The sequence below is a fragment of the Seriola dumerili genome, unplaced genomic scaffold, assembly GCF_002260705.1.
Source record: "Seriola dumerili isolate Sdu_G_001 unplaced genomic scaffold, Sdu_1.0 BDQW01000044.1, whole genome shotgun sequence".
NCBI classification, from domain to species: domain Eukaryota; kingdom Metazoa; phylum Chordata; class Actinopteri; order Carangiformes; family Carangidae; genus Seriola; species Seriola dumerili.
Window position 1 is genome coordinate 206,126 of NW_019174299.1, and position 16,502 is coordinate 222,627.

The window sequence follows — 16,502 nt, forward strand, 5'->3', positions numbered from 1 at the left end:
ATGTGAAGGTGCTGGAGCGTGGAGATGGAACGACGGGTTAGTGAGAGAGGAGGTACTCCTACTCCACTTAACTCCTCAGAGAACCTTGCTCATTAATTGGCTCTTTAATTGTGTTTTGAGCTTTCATTGATTCAGCACTCACATCCCTAATCTCATTAGGTTCTATTTTGTGGAGGACGTTAAAGTGGAATCATTCTGGCCTGCAACCATGGGTGATTCAGTTTTATAAGCCCTATGTCCTGACATTGTACACTTCAGTGAGGCAGTAAAAGATTCTCCATGAAAGACTGAACTGCAGCGTCTCCTCGATCCTTGCTCTCTTACTGTAATTACAGTACAATGCAGCTGGAGAAAAGACATAATGGTTTAGTTCTGGTGTGCCAAAGGGGTCGGGATATATAAATACAAACATCACAATATAGCCACAAGCAGATATGAGCAATATGAGAAGAATAAGTGCAATAAGTCAATATCACTGAAAATGACTTTTAGAAAAAGAATATTGAGGAGGAGAAAAAAAAAAAACGCCTTTCAGCTCATACACTGCTGCAAGATGGTAGAAATATGTAGCAACAAATGCCTTGGAAGTAGATAAGGCTTTACTGAGATAACTAACCTATATAGAATGGAGGCTTGAATGAGAAATTGGGTTGTTATAAACCATTCTCATCAATAAAAACCAAAACTGGACAATAGATTCTACCACCTGCACCTGTGTGGCTAAATGCAGCCAAAAGGCAAGAGGGGGCTTACCTGTCAAGTCCACCACACTGGTTTATAAAACAGCAATTTTGTGTACTGCATTTTATTTTTTTCAGCCAATTAGTACTGAATGTGAAACAGGGATTTTTTTTTTAAATTAAATCCAGATGTTTTGTGGAACAAATCTGGTGTAAAACAGACATGTTTTGTGGCAGAACCTCAGTAAAAATCATTTTTTGGCTAAATTTCAACAAAAAAATACATTTATGTCATGGACCTGTTTTTCATTTTAGAACAAAAAAATAATAATTTGATTTCCATTTGGCGGTGAATGTTAATATCTTCACACAGTGCATTTATGAGGTGTGGCAGTTTTTCTTTCAATCTTTAATAGTTTTGAATTTGAAGAAAATGTTTTAGGGCCAGTTCAGCCTTGCTCTGTACAAGATTTCATGGTTCTGGAAAAAGAAAATCTAACAAGTTAAAAAAAAAAAAAAAAAAATAGAGTAATGAAAATGGGGAGTGCCCATGCAGATAAAACCATAGATGCGTGATAAACCGGTTCCATCAGCTTTCTATTCAGGGGTTATGGACCAAAATGCAAAGTAAATTATTACAGCACACTGTCAGACCAATGGAGTACAACAAATTTTTTTCACATTAGTTAATTAAGTGAGGGAACCTTTTAACAGTATTTGAAGGCTCAGCAGAAATCGGCATTTAACATGGTCAGTCGGTCTTGTTAAAAAAAAATGCTGCAACATATAATAGGAGACGTCCTTCTCTTTCATAGGCAGCAGTTGCAACACACAGCTTTTTGAAAGGTAAATGCATTCATTTCTTTAATGATTTGTCCTTTGTCTTTGTTCTTATTGTATTTCAGCAACAGGACCACTTTCTTTAGAGTCACACTATGCAGTTATGTTTAAAGGTATTTCTATGTTCCAGAAGCTCCGTGCAAGTACAAGCAAGAGCTGTAAATATGTGGAACATCTACTGAAACCTTCAAATCAGAACCCTGTACAGGCTGAACTGACCTGAGGGGAGTGATGAGCAGCAGCCGCTTGCCTTAGCAAGAATAGGGTTGATCATCTGCGATGGACAATTTGCACTGTATGAGATTTGCTGTGATTGTAATGTGTGACAACAGCCGGCTTGTCATTCCCCTTGAAAGTGTATTTTTCAAGGAAAATATACCATGTGCCACAGATTGCATGAGGCATTTGCGTTCCCCTTCAAGTGATAATACAAGCCAGATACGACGATGGGGACAATCAAAAGTTCATACTTCTCACGGCAGAAGACAAGACTTATGAGAATCAGCTCTGCGTTCGAGGTTGTTGTGTTTATGACAGCAGATCAAACTATCTGAATAGAATCATTACAAACAGTGAATTTGCTCGTGGCAGCAAGCAAATCCGAGTGACACTGCTGTGTTGAGTTTAAATTTGATGAATTTTAGGCAGAAATTGACAGTGCCAGCCAATAGCACAGCTTTCTGTTGACTTCCAAAGGAACAGCTGAGCTCTGGGCAACATTTTTTTTGAGTGTGTGTGTGTGTGTGTGTGTGTGTGTGTGTGTGTGTGTGTGTGTGTGTGTGTGTGAATGTGGCGCTACATTTATGTACAGCACTGCAGTGCTTAAGGTGGAAGGTAGTACAAAGCACAGGACTTTGACACCACGGACTGGCTTTGCATCCAGATTTCCTAGTGGGGTTGATTTTTAAGCAACAAAAGCCTGAAGGCCTAAAGCCGGGCTCAGAGAGAGCTTCTATGTTCCGTGTAGAGCAAATCCGCAGTGTTATGTACTGTGCATCAAGTCTGGTGCGCCGAAATCCACAGCTGCCCTTCTCACAGAATGCAATGGAAGTATTACGACCTTAATTCTTTGGCCAAACTGACTGCGTGTCTACGCTCCTGGACTTACTGTAGACTGCGACGCACTGTATGTTTTCCCCTCGGCCTATCACAGCTCTCACACTGGTCTCACAACAGCATGCACACATCGGCGCCTGCAGCGTGCGCATGGACTCACTGTGGAACTGGTTTGTAGTCGGGATACTTTGTGCAAAATTATATTTCATTTCAGATAACACCCACCTTAAACAGCTTAGTCAGGCAATTTGCATGGAATGGGTTATTGTTATGGATCATCATTAGTCTATACAGAGTTGATTTTTGACATCTCGGCTCCGTCACTCCCCAATTGTAGACCACACTTAACATAGCAGAGATTGGGGAGTGATTATAATTAACTCCCCAGAGTCTACATGTAGATGCTGGAGGTGGGGTTTGTGAATTAAATCTATAGAAAAAACAAATAAATAAAACTATATGCAAACAGTGTATGGGGTCAGAATTGCTCTAAAGGGCCTCCGGAGGTCAAAAACCCCACAGGACATCTTTAACTGATTGCACAAATAGCAAAAAAAAAAATATATATATATATCTGTTTCACAAGGCACCAGCACAGACCAAAAGCTATTATCAAAGACTAACTATCAGAAACAGGTGAATCACTTACATATTTTATATATTTTTCTCATTTAACAGAGGTTAAGCACCACTTAGCCTGCTAAAATGGAGAAGCCTCCCAGATTGTGACTATAACTTGAGCGTAACACATAATGGCTTCAAATAAAGTGTAGGCAGTATTCATTATCATGGACAAAGTACAATGAAGTTTTAGCCAGAACATATCCGACTATCAAACATGTTCAATGCATGTTATTAATGTTTCTCATAGATTTCAGGCTAAAATTCAAACTTCAAAAAAACTTCACTCAAAGGAGTTTGTTTTCAGGCAGGGTGCATGAAACTGAACACACCCAGCACTAGAAATGCTGGGCGGCTCATGAGCAGCAAAGGAATATAAGCATTATCATGAGGAACTCTACATGAGAAAGTTCAGACAAGAGAATTTAGGGGTTGTGAGGGAGAGAGGCAGAGCGAAACAGACAAAGTGAAATCCAGGTTAGGTGAGAAGGCTGTCAGATCACAGACCTTCTCCACTGTACGTCAGTGAGACAAGATACTGTTCTCTCCTCCAAAAGATCAAAAGAGATGAGGGGGGCTCTCTGAAAAGAGCGAGAGAGAGAGAGAGAACTCCTTCCTCTTCCTCTGTCCTCCCTCTATTCTGCGACAAATGAGGTCGTTCCTCTTTTCAGAAGAGGAAAAAAAGTGCTCTGTCAGAATACACCAGGGGCACTGACCAATGGCAACAGGAGGGAAGCCGTTTCACAGACCTGAACTACTATGTGACTAAAACACAGAACTAATTGCACCAAGATCAAAAGGCCAAATCTCCAAGGACACCTCTACAATGTTCAAATTACAGGCTTGCTCTGTTGGGATGGACTGCACAGACTTTGTACTGTGGATAGTCGCATCAAAACTGACTCATGGCGTACTTCTTACACATCACAGCTTATCAGACATTCACGAGGGCTATCACATCCAGAGGTAGACGACAGCTGCTCTACAATGGAAACCGTGAGCGCACTCGCATACTGTGAGGTGATACGAACTGTCAACAGAACCCGCTGTCGGTAATTCACACCTGCCTCACCAGATGATTACGGATGGCTTCCCGTCAGAACAGCAGCGCAGTAACACAGTAATTACACACAGGCAGAGAATGAAACTGTACAATATAATGATTATACATAAAAACACACCCTGGCCTATTCAGTATGCATTATTGTCAGGGGATAACGTGAGCCTGCATGCACATGGATTTATAGGAAAACTAGCACACCGATCTTCAATGGCCACAATTAAAGCTTAGAAATATGGGTGAGTTCATCCCTTGACATTTTGACCTTATTGAGTCAGCCAGCATGGTCACTAGTATGGAAAAATGTGGTAAACACAACAAACGTAATGTAAACCAATTGTTTGTTTGTTTGTTTGTTTTACATAAGCTCATGGCCTAAAACATGGACACTTTAGTTACATTTCAGAGTTTGCACTTTTCATTTCACTCCATAAATCAGGATTAAGTTTCAGCCTATAAGCTAGAACGGACCTCTGTCCTGACATGTTATTGTGTGTGTGGGTGTACAGGCTGTCCAGAGTGACTATATGCACTTTGTCTTTTGTGCATATTTTTGCTCAATAACAATATTATTTTCTGTTCCTTTTTTTAAAATTATTCAGCGCTTCTGCATGTCTGAGGTCCATCTGCTGTGGTAGCTGTTTATGCAGTATGCATCTGCTTGTTTGTAATATCATTGTTGCTAAGCTCAAAATAGAGATGTGGGCAGGAGTTTGATTAAATTTTTTTTCTATCTCACTTCACCGGTGTAGTAGTAGAAGTGTTACTCTTAATGAAATATATGGTAAATTAATTTTAACATCTTATGAACCCCCCCCCCTCCCGCCCCCGCCCCCGCCCCCAAACTTAAGCTCAAGTACTGTTTCAGGAAGCTTCAACTACTTTCTCTCTCTTGCTCTCTCTCTCTAATGTGTGCTGATTTTTGCTCCGGGTTGAGACATGCGAGTTCACATTTCTCCCATAATGCTGCTGTATAATTCATGCCTATAGAATATATATTCCGTTTTAAACATCGCATAAATCTTCATCAAGCCCACACATTCATAAAATGATTTCACCACACCTCACACAAGCATTAAAACATATTGAGGCTTGACATTTAATAAGAGTTTAGGTATTCATTTATGTGGGGACGCACAAAAGGCTCAAAGTGAAATCACTGAAGAAAGAAATCCATGAGGGTGGATTCATATTGGTGTGATTATTTTTCTTCAACTTGCATTAGGAAGAAAAATCCCACCACTGGTCTTCTGGGTGAGCAGGGACACCAAAATACCTTTTTAATAAATATGCAGAAGCATTAGGAAGTTTCCACTGGGGAAATACTGCCTTTTCTTGCCTCCGCTGCGATGCAACAGGACCCCACCCCTGTCACCTCCAGAGTAACACAAAGTAAAGGTAATTAAAAACAGTCACTTCAGCCCCACCCGTCCATAAACATTGCAGGCTGCACACACTATGCTACATTAATATGCAAATTGAAGCTAGGGCTGTGATCACGGCGCTTTACTGATCCAGTTATTAAATTAATTTCCCCAAAACAAGCAGCAGGAGCTGCTGAGGTAGTCAATGCCAAAATCTATCCACGCATATTAATGAGCCTTTATCAATTTTACATTCATCACAGTGGGGAGATGGAGGGGACAGAGCACGCTGGAACCGCCACCCCTGTGGGCCACCCCGCTCTGCAGTCACAGCCATTCACAGGGTCGTCCATCACCGGAGCAACCCAGGGACGCAGAGGGAGCAGGGCCTCCGTCTCATCTTGCTGCCCTCTCTCTTCTCGGCCTGGTGCTGCAAGCACAGCTGCAAGCACAGCTACGCGCCGGGATGGCATGATCAAGTTGTTGCAGTGACAGCAACAGGTGATGTCACACAGCTGCCAAAATGCTGCAGTCTCTGAGGAGCAGCACTGTCAAACCACTGAATTCGCTGGCGAGAGGAGCACACTGCAAGTCAGGGTGAATTGTACACACACACACACACACACACACACACACACACACACACACACACACATGCAGTGGAGGTTTTCATCAACACAGTATGTGAATGGACACTGACACACACAATAAAAAGAAGTCCCACTGGGGCAAAGACACTTTGCAAAAGAAAATGAAAACGTCAGGCTATTGTTATACATTGCTGTTTTTTGTGACAAATGCACACATCCCCCAAAACACACACACACACACACACACACACACACACACACACACACACGGTCAACCATTAAATCAACTTTCCTCAATAAGAAAAAAAAAAAAAACTGACTTCCAACGGTGAAAGAAAAAGAGTCGAAGAGAAGAGGCAAAATGAAGGTTTCTGCCTGGGTGCTGTTTGGGAGCAATTGGATTGTTTGTTTTACTTGCCTTCTTTTATTTGTATCCAAAGTGACCTTAGGCAAAGACTAGATCAGGGCGACATTAGCAAACCAGCAAGCATCGTTATAGCAATTACCAGGAAATCGTGGGGCCACAGGGAGCAATTATGTGCTTTGCCTTTACAATCCTGCATAGGAGAGTGATGGGTAAAAAGATGAAGCGGAGCAGACATCGAAAATATTGAGCTTTAGGCAAGTGTGAGAAAGTGGAGCGAGAGTGCAGGATGAGGAGAGCAGACAAAGAAAGAGCAGGTTGGGATATCGGCAAAGGCGGCAGATGAGCGTGTCGAAAGTCAAGTTTGTGAGAGGACAAGAGGAGAGCAGGAAAGAAGAGGGATTTCAATGGCGGAGAAGTGGACTTGAAAGTGTAATTGAGTGAACACTAGTGGGGAAAAGTGGAGGAACAAAATAGCCGATAGCTCCTCTCAAGTCTCCGGAGATTGCATTTTCTGCCACGGTGATAAACTTGTATTTCTAATACAGCACTTCGGTCCTCTGAGGCATAAATTTCAAATGGCTCCGTGTACCCACTGTAGCTGCCCACACTGGCAGATGTGAGCGGTGACAATGGCCTGGCGACATGGCCAGGCTGAGTCTGGGGCTCGGCTGATAAGAGCGAGGTGGTGGAGGTCACTGAGCGCACTGTATTGAGACATAACCGCCGGTCAATTCAATTTCCTTAAGGACACAGGAGTCCAAACCGCAATCAGAACATTTCATATCTCGGCCGGGCTCCTCTTGCCCTTTTCCCAATCTCATCTGAGAAAGGTAAAGGAGGGAGTGAAAGAAGGGAAGGAAAAAAAAAAAGAGGGAGAGTCAGGCAATAGTTAAAAGGCGGGGGTAGGAACTTTGGAGGTTACTGCAACGGCCTAGAAAATCTTAATTTCCTCGCAGTGTTATTGTAACCAGTGATTAAGCTCCAGCTGATCTCAAGAGGAAACGAGGGGAGGAACATCAGAGAACACATTCACAAACAGATTCAGTAAAGCTTTAGCACTCAGACAAACAGGCTAACACTGTCGGGATGTCGGGCTCTGTAAAAGAGAAGAATCAGCCTCTCCCCAGCGCTTTAATTATTCATATCAGTGTGTGCTTGACTTTGAGAAGAGAGCGGAGCAGTACACATACAGGCCACCCAGTGGATCAAACACCACGGCGACTGCAACAGAGGATCTAGCGACAAAGTCACCGAACCACCCTCTGATGGAGAAAAAAGAAAGAGCTGAAGATGAAGAGGAGGAGCTCAGGGAAGGACGGAGTACACAAAAGCCGCAATCCAATATTGACTGGAGACTTTCGGCCGCCTGTGGACACCCACAGACCTGGAAGAAAATAAAAGATTTAAAGTTTGCATCCTTTGCCGGCTCAAAGCAACACAGTCATATGCGGCCTTGTTTTCGCAACTCCTAATTTTAGACTAACTTCACTTGAATTCTTAATGCCAGCAGATGGTCACACAAAGTTCAACCATTTCGCATTGATTCGATCCCTCTAATGATCCTTCAGATGAGATTATTATCGGGGCTGCTATTATGACTCAATTAAGTCAAAGCTTTAGCAGCAGCCGCGCAAAGTGAGAGTAACATGATTAAACTGTTGAAAACCTCCAGTTGTTCAGTCTATGATGTTACACAGGCGCTGATTGAGCAAACAATGTAGGCCCTGATCTCGCAGAATGGACCTTGACGCTCTGTGAGAAACTGTAATTTAGCCAAGCACATTTATCAATGTAGATTTATTGTGAACAAAGAAAGTGTCACTCAAACTATTCCTTGCCTGACCCATCGCGTTTCACAGAAGAGGTTATGAAACCGGTCAAACTTTTTCATGTTTACCACAGATGGCACAGAAATGATGCGACACAGTTGGTATTCCGCGTGATGAATGCATTGTCATTATTTTGGATAGGGAAAAAGGGAAAAGTGTGGAGATTTCTTTTCACTGCCTCATTCTCAGCTTTTTGTTTACATGTGTGTGCATGGATTACCACGGGATACGCAATTACACAAGACTCCGAATTAACTGAAACCAGACGCTGCTCCACCACAGTAAAAGTTTTATTTACAATGCAGTAAAATTAAAGAGACTATAATAAAAAAGAATTAAATAAAAAAGACTGGACTCGCCCCACACTGTTTTTAATATTATGCCTAAAAGAGGTAATTGTCACATGATACAACAGGCAGATTAAAGCACAAACATAAATTGTTAAACACCACTTCAAAGTTCCCTACAAGCAGCAAACCACATACTAAAGCCCACATTCAATATGAGTGCTCCACCCTTAACAGCAAAAAGCAGCACAAGAAAAATAAACACAAAAATGGTCCATGTAACTGTGTCAGTAAAAGATCCATTTCATAATGTGCCTCCATGTACTTCCTGAAGGCTTACTATATGTGGGTTTTTTTTTTTGGTAAATATATGTTATAAAACATTGTATTTGCATCGAAGCAACACATATTCACAACAGTAGAAGAAAAAAGAATATATATATGTGTGATTTTGGGTTGTGTGTATTTGTGTGTGAATGAGAAAGGGCAGGAACAGGACGTGTGGTGAAATAAAATTTGATCAACAATCTACAGGTAAATATCAAAATGAGAGTTATTGCTTATAACACACAAACAAAATGAACTGAAAATGCAAATAAATTGGATTCCCCTGAGCGGATGCTCCCCTGGCCATTTGTCATTTCATAAGTCATGCACTTATAGCTAATTCTGTGCTTGGTAAATCAATAGTCTGTGGGATTTTCTCAGACGGTGCAGACAAGAAGTTCACGCAAGTGGGTGGCTGAAATGAAAGTTGGAATGAAGGAACCAGATGCTGAGCGAAGTGCAAACAAGTCCTTTGTTGCAGTGGCAAATTCATCAACCCTGAAAATGCGGAGCCAGAGATGAGAGGGGATGAAGAGGTTGTGATGAGCAGCTGAGCAAAAAGAAGAGCAGCTGATGAAATGATTAGAGTGTTTAGAAGAGGAGAAAGCCAAGATATGGGCTCATAATCAAAGGCCATGGAACCAAATGCAATCATACAGTATATGCCTGCTTATTTACATTGATTGAAAAACTCAGCCTTTAATGGCAGAAATCTGTGAGGACATTTCTCTGAACATTTTCCATTCATCCGTGGTTTCACATTCTGAGTCCTTCTCTCCATTTCAAAAACAACATTTTTGGCTGGTTGAATGTTTATGCAACATCCAACACCAATGTCAGGGAGAGAGCAGAGGGGAGCTCAGGGCCCGCTGTTACCACAGAGATGCTACACAGATAATGTGACAAAGATGACAAGCGCAGACACACAAGGGTCAAAGTTTGGCTTTTTCTCATACTTCCCATTGGCCTACAGATCCTCCCGCTCACTAGTAACACCACTCTGAAGTATGTAGGACACCAAATGATAATGAGTATGCAGCGCAGTGTGTTCCTAGTTCTTGCTAGAGGAGAAAAAAAGAAAAAAACAGAGAGGGAGAGACAGATGAGGAAGATGCGAGACAGCCAACAAACTCTAACGGTGTCACTCTGAAAAGAATCTCTGGAGTTTTATTATCAACAGCAGCGACTCAACTGTGTGGAAGCAAACATGCTGTACAGGTTTTTCTCGTCTGCCTCCCTTTTCACCCCGCACCCTCATCCTCCCTGCCCTCCCTGTCATCTTCTCCTCTCCCATATAGGTGACTCCTGACACCCTCCCTCACCCCTGCTCGGCCAGCATTCTGACTGACTGCCTTATTTGCTCTCCAGTGTTATCCAGAATGCAGCAACCCTTCTGTGGGTCACTGCTTTTGAGGCTGAATTCGTGTCTCAGTGCCTGACAGAAGGGAGGAAGAAAGTCAAAATGGGATGTAGAGAAAGAAACGGGGGCTCTTTCATGCCCAACAGGAGGGAAAGACGGAGAGACAGAGGGAACGTTGGGGCAGAGGAGGGGGAGACGAGATGCGAGTCTCACAGAAGACCTGCCATTCTGAGGTCTTCACAAAGAGAAAAAGAGAGACAGCCAGTAGGAGAATACTCATACACAACCACAGCGGGTTCCCCACTCTTTTACAATCTTCCATCGCACTAAAACCCAGTACCTGACAGCAGCTGACAGGTTCTACAGCAGGAGGCAGTGCAGAGGGGCGCACGGCACATGTTCTCGGGCGCATATGTCTTGCATCTGCACATCCATGCATGAAATAGTGTTTACGGCTTCTGACGTGACTATAGCGGCCCGCAAATGCGATGCATAATTAAAACGCTGCTGTCATTAAGACGCAATTTGCATTAAGTTTTGTTTGACAACGTTTCAAAACCGGCACGCCGGTTCACCCTGCGACTGCTTGTTTGTACGTGCGCATGTTAAGAAAATCATGAGAGACGTGAGAGCTATCAAAGTTTTACATCTGCCCTGCTTTACGTATATGGCAGAATGCATCACATATGGTGCGCGAGCGGTACATCTGAGTGATGAGGAAAGTGAATGGGAAGCTCCCATAATGAGTGAGAGATTGAGGTCATCCTGCATCCTGATCTTTGTTAGTGATGGAAGAGGTCTTTCCAAAGGCTGCCACTTCATAAAGTGAAGCTCGCTATTTAATCACCAGCCTGTCTCCCACACATGTTTAAAAAGAGGTGACATTATTGGGACAGACATCACTGAAAAGAAAGACCCTCTTGAATAATCCCATGAAGCACGATGAGGCGGGAAAAAAAAAAAAAAAAAAAAAAAATCTCTGTTTTTGATCTCTGAATATCATCATTCAACATTAATGGAGGACGGTTGCTGACAAATTGCATGTTGCTACGATTTCAATCCTATTTCCGCAGCTCGGAAAAACTGGACAGACCGAGCCAGTAACGTGGCCGTGGCTGTGAATTATTTCTTCTCCAACTTTTCAGAGTCACAGCTTGCCAACTCATTTTGAACAGTAAAAAAAAAGGTTGAAGTGAACACGCACCTTTTCCCTTTGATTTTTGCAGTGATTTATTTAATTTACGTTCCGCGCACGGTGCTGAAAGCTGCGCTCCACCACTCGCATAACAATCCACAACACCATCCACCAGAAGCTACTTACACTGTAAACTCTGATCTCTAATTATAAACCCTGCTTTTGATTAACATGGCCTCTTTAAATAGCTTTTGTCCCACTTTCTGTACATGTAATATACAGTTTCTTATGCAAGTATGCAGAAACACACACATCCAGATGAGGAAGGGTTTAGAGAAGTCGACAGCAGGCGCTACTGTAAATCTGATCTGCACATCTGTGCCCCATAGCACTCCATAGATTTAATTACCCTCCCAGATGCCTTTGCTTCCCTCATGCACATCAGATCCATCCAAACATTTTGCATGGAAGCACAACAAGAGAAATTATATGACTTTGGTATGATAATATCACTTATCATTTTCATAAACCATTTCATCTCATTTGGTTTTCTTTGTCATAAATCCAAACAAGTGTGCACCTTAAATAATAAAAGCAGAAGAATACCACAAATACACATTAAAAATAAAACAAAAACAGAGAGAAGAGCCACCAGTAATTAGAGATAAAAGGTACAAGGTCATACCATTACAAAAACACTCAGGTGCATTTTAATTAAATGTAGTCATGCATAATAGACTAAACAGAACTACTGAAATTCTGCTTTTGTGCGATGACGCTGAAATTAACACAAATAATGGTGAATAGTGAAACGGGGCTGAAGAACCAGCTATTGCTCCTCTTGCGTGACTGTTCCTCCCTCCGGGCCATGAAACCATAGACCACACATGGATAAGACAGAAATAAAGGTGTTCTGTTTCTGCAAGTACAAAATGACAACTATACGGGATATCCTCGGCAATGAAGTAGAGCAAAGACCACTTATCCAGTTTTCAAGGTATATTGTTAAAAATAAAACCAGACATCTATATCTATAATTGGGCTCTGAATCCATTCTCTGTCAGTTCAAAAATACTGGACTGCCAGACTCTCACTGCAGCAATTTGTGCCGGCATCAGCTGTGATGCCAATGAGGGAATAGACTTATAATGAAGCAGAAATACACCTGAATGTTCAAACGTGGAACCCCCGGCAACCAATATGGATATGTAGTGTTAAACTTTCATTTTTATCTCATCTTAACTTTTGGAATGTTTGTTCCAGAAGTGCCTACAACATGATTTGGCAAACAAATATTGCTTGTTGTCGGGCTACTGAGGCTCATTTGAATTTCAATTTGGCGTGGAGGAAGGCAATAAGAAGATAAGAGAGGGGAGGGGGGGATGTATGGTAGCGCAGGGCAAGGCAGCAACAAGTCCAATCACTCATAGATGAGAGTCATTTGTCTCAGTCTGAGGGGCACTCATTCAATTATTCTCTAACTGTTTGCTCTGAAGCAGAGCAAGTATCGATTCATTTCGCTTTACATCACGTCAGGAGAGCAAACACTAAATAAAGTGTTCCTCCAAGAAACCTCTGCAAGAAAAGGAGAAATGCTTATCCTGTACCAATCCTTATAATGCGAGACTAAAAGATGAACAGTCTACCACCTCATATGCACTGTGTTACAACAGCTCAGCTCTTAAGCTGAAAGCCCGTGCACCATACGTGTTTACATTATGGTGAAATCCAACTAACCGCTTTCATACAAAAGTAAGCAACCAAGAAAGACACTGCTGTGATGTTATCGTAGCCCCTGACAGCTCAACTGTGTCGCACCAGCCACGATTGCGTCACTGACCATGTAGCACTCAAATGGCAGCGCGTGACAAGCGGTCATGTCAAAAATAAATAAATAAATAAAAGGCACTAACCAAGTCATTTTGGGTTTTTGCACAGGGTCTGTCGAAGTTATTCAAAGCCTGAAAAATCAGCTTCTGTCCTTTCAGTCTGTAGTGAGCATAATGTGAACAAATATCAGGTAAACACAGGATGAAAAAGGAACAAAAAGGATTTGGGCTCCCTGGAGCTGGCAAAGCTCTGCTGCTACAAGGTTTGTCCTAGAGGATGAGGAGAAAAGGGAGGGTTTATTTATTTCTCCACAGAAGTGAGTCACGCCGTTATGGAGGCTGGCGACAGAGAGAACAATGGATATGTGCAGTGTTATAAGGGTGTTGTAAGTCTGTGCTAGGTGGGTTTGTGTGTGTGTGTGTGTGTGTGTGAGAATGAATTACACATACAGTGCATTCAGACAGTATTCAGACCCCTTCACCTTTTTCATGTTCTGTTATGTCGTAGCCTTATGCTAAAATCTTTCCCTCATCAATCTACACTCTATACTCCACAATGACAAAGCAAAAACAGACTTTTTGAATTTCTTTGCAAATATATTAAAAAGGAAAACCTGGAATATCACCTAAGTATTCAGTCTCTTTACTCAGTGCTTATTTGAAGCACCTTCAGCAGCGATTACAGCCTCCAGTCTTCTTGGGTATGATGCAACAAGCTTTTCACACCTGGATTTGGGGATTTTCGTCTCTGCAGATCCTCTCGGGCTCTGTCAGGTTGGATGAGGATCGTCAGTGGACAGACATTTTCAGGTCTCTCCAGAGATGTTCGATCGGGTTCAAGTCAGGGCTCTGGCTGAGGCCACTCACGAACATTCAGAAGTGTTCCTAAGCCGTTGTCTTGCCTGTGTGCCTGGTTTCCTCCAGACATGACGACACTCAGAATTGAGGCCAAACTGTTCAATCTTGCTTTCATCAGACCAGAGAATCTTGTTTATCACAGTCTGAGAGTCCTTTAGCCCAGATCGGTGGAGTGCTGCAGGAAGATTCTCCCATCTCCACATAGGATCTCTGGAGCTCAACCAGAGTGATCATTGGGTTCTTGGTCACCTCTCTTACCAAGGCCCCTCTCATTGCTCAGTTTGGAGGGGCAGCCACCTCTAGGAAGGGTCCTGATTGTTCTAAATTTCTTCTATTTCAGATTGATGGAGGCCACTGTGCTCTTGGGAACCTTCAATTCAACAGAATTTTTTTTTCCTGTAGCCCTTCCCCAGATCTGTGCCTCGACACAATCCTGTCTCTGAGCTCCGCAGCAGTTCCTTCACCTCATGGCCTGGTTTTAGCTCCGACATGCACCGTCAGCTGTGAGACCTTATATACACAGGTGTGTGCCTTTCTAAATCATGTCCAATCAATTGAATCTACCACAGGTGGACTCCAATCGAGGTTTAGAAACATCTCAAAGACGATCAAGAGAAAATGGAGGCACCTGAGCTTGAATTTCAAATGTCACAGCACAGGGTCTGAATGCTTATGTTAATGTGATATTTCACTTTGTCCTTTTTAATAAATTTGCTAAAATTTCTAAAATTATGTTTTCATTTTTTGTCATTATAAAGTGTTGAGTGTGGATTGATGAGGGGAAAACAAATGAATTGAAACGATTTTAGCATGAGGCTGCAACATGTGAAAACAGTGACGGGGTGTGAATACTTTCTGACCGTACTGTATGTGTCCGTGCGTGTGAGTGTGCATTTGTTAGTAGGTATGTGTTCGTATAGGTGCACATATTGGTGTTCATATATGTGCATGAAGAAAGAGGGGTGAGAGGAGAGGGAGAAAGAGAGGGCCAGCAGACAAGAATTACTGTACATTGTTGACAGTGTGAGAGTCAGTTAAATTGCTGACTCATGTTCGCCACCAAATTACACCCGCGGAAAGCCTTGTGATTGAGCTGCGGTTGAGACTTTTCACAGCAATTTGTTTTTTGTTTTTTTTTTAAGAGGATGCTTGATGTCCTCGTTCCTAAAGCGACCATCGCGGGTACAGAGGGACCAACACGTTGTTCTGTAAAGTTTAATTCTTACCATTTCAAACTAAGCAGTTGTTTGTACTGACCTGTTATTTTTCCCCTGAACGTTTTCTTGGATTCGTGCCCTTGTCTTATTTCATCCTGAAACCTCCTTGCCTCTTATAAAAATCAATTAATTTAGAGACCAGTGCTGAGATGTGAGAGAATTCATTTACTGCAGAAAAGGAGAGACTGAGATATTCTCCAGGAAGAAACAGCAGGAGAAATCACAGTTCAGACCGAGTGGAAATGCATGCATTTCAGGTTGCCTTCCATAATGCTACTATAACTGTATGTGTCTAAATAAATACACAAATTGCTGACATGTTTGAAATTGTTTTAAATCTCAATTAGCGACAGCTCAAAGCAACACCACACAACTGGCTTTTAGAAGAGAACATGAAGTAAATATAGTGGGATTATGTGTTCTCAAAGTAAGAGACAGTATTGAGGAAATGCTATTTCAAAGTTTAGGGTTGACTGGATAAAAATGTGGATATAATATAGACCCACTTTGGTCCAGACGATGTGTACACAATAACCCTGAGCGCAAACTCTGAGTTGGTGTAAAAACTGCCACCGTAACAACGCTGCATTATAAGTCATGCTGTAAAAACTGGGAGACGGTCTCCACATATTGTCAGTGCGGCTAGATAGCCAAGCTGTGTGCAGTCACCTAAGATGGAGAGGAATGTAATCTGTTGAATGAGACAAAGCTTTAAAAGAAAACTCATTTCTTCCCCCCTTGGCATTGTGCTTTGTCTGCAAAAATGAGGATTTGCGGTGACTTCTCCGACACTCAGGGCCACTGGTGAACGAAAAAGAGTTATTATTCACATCACAGTAGTCCACACACACACGCACACATATTCACTAGCTCAGAGGTCCCTTTGCTGCACTTGCTCATCCATTGCTATTCAGCGTCTCCTCTCGCTCGGTCCTTTATGACTCCCTGAGCAGCTCTTGGGCTGTGTGGTTACAAGAGGTACAAGTCTTCTTAACAGCCCCTGCATATTCAGAAGACCCATAATGAAGGAGGGCCAAGAGCAGTCAGACAGCGGGTGGGAAAATCTGTCATGAACACCTACT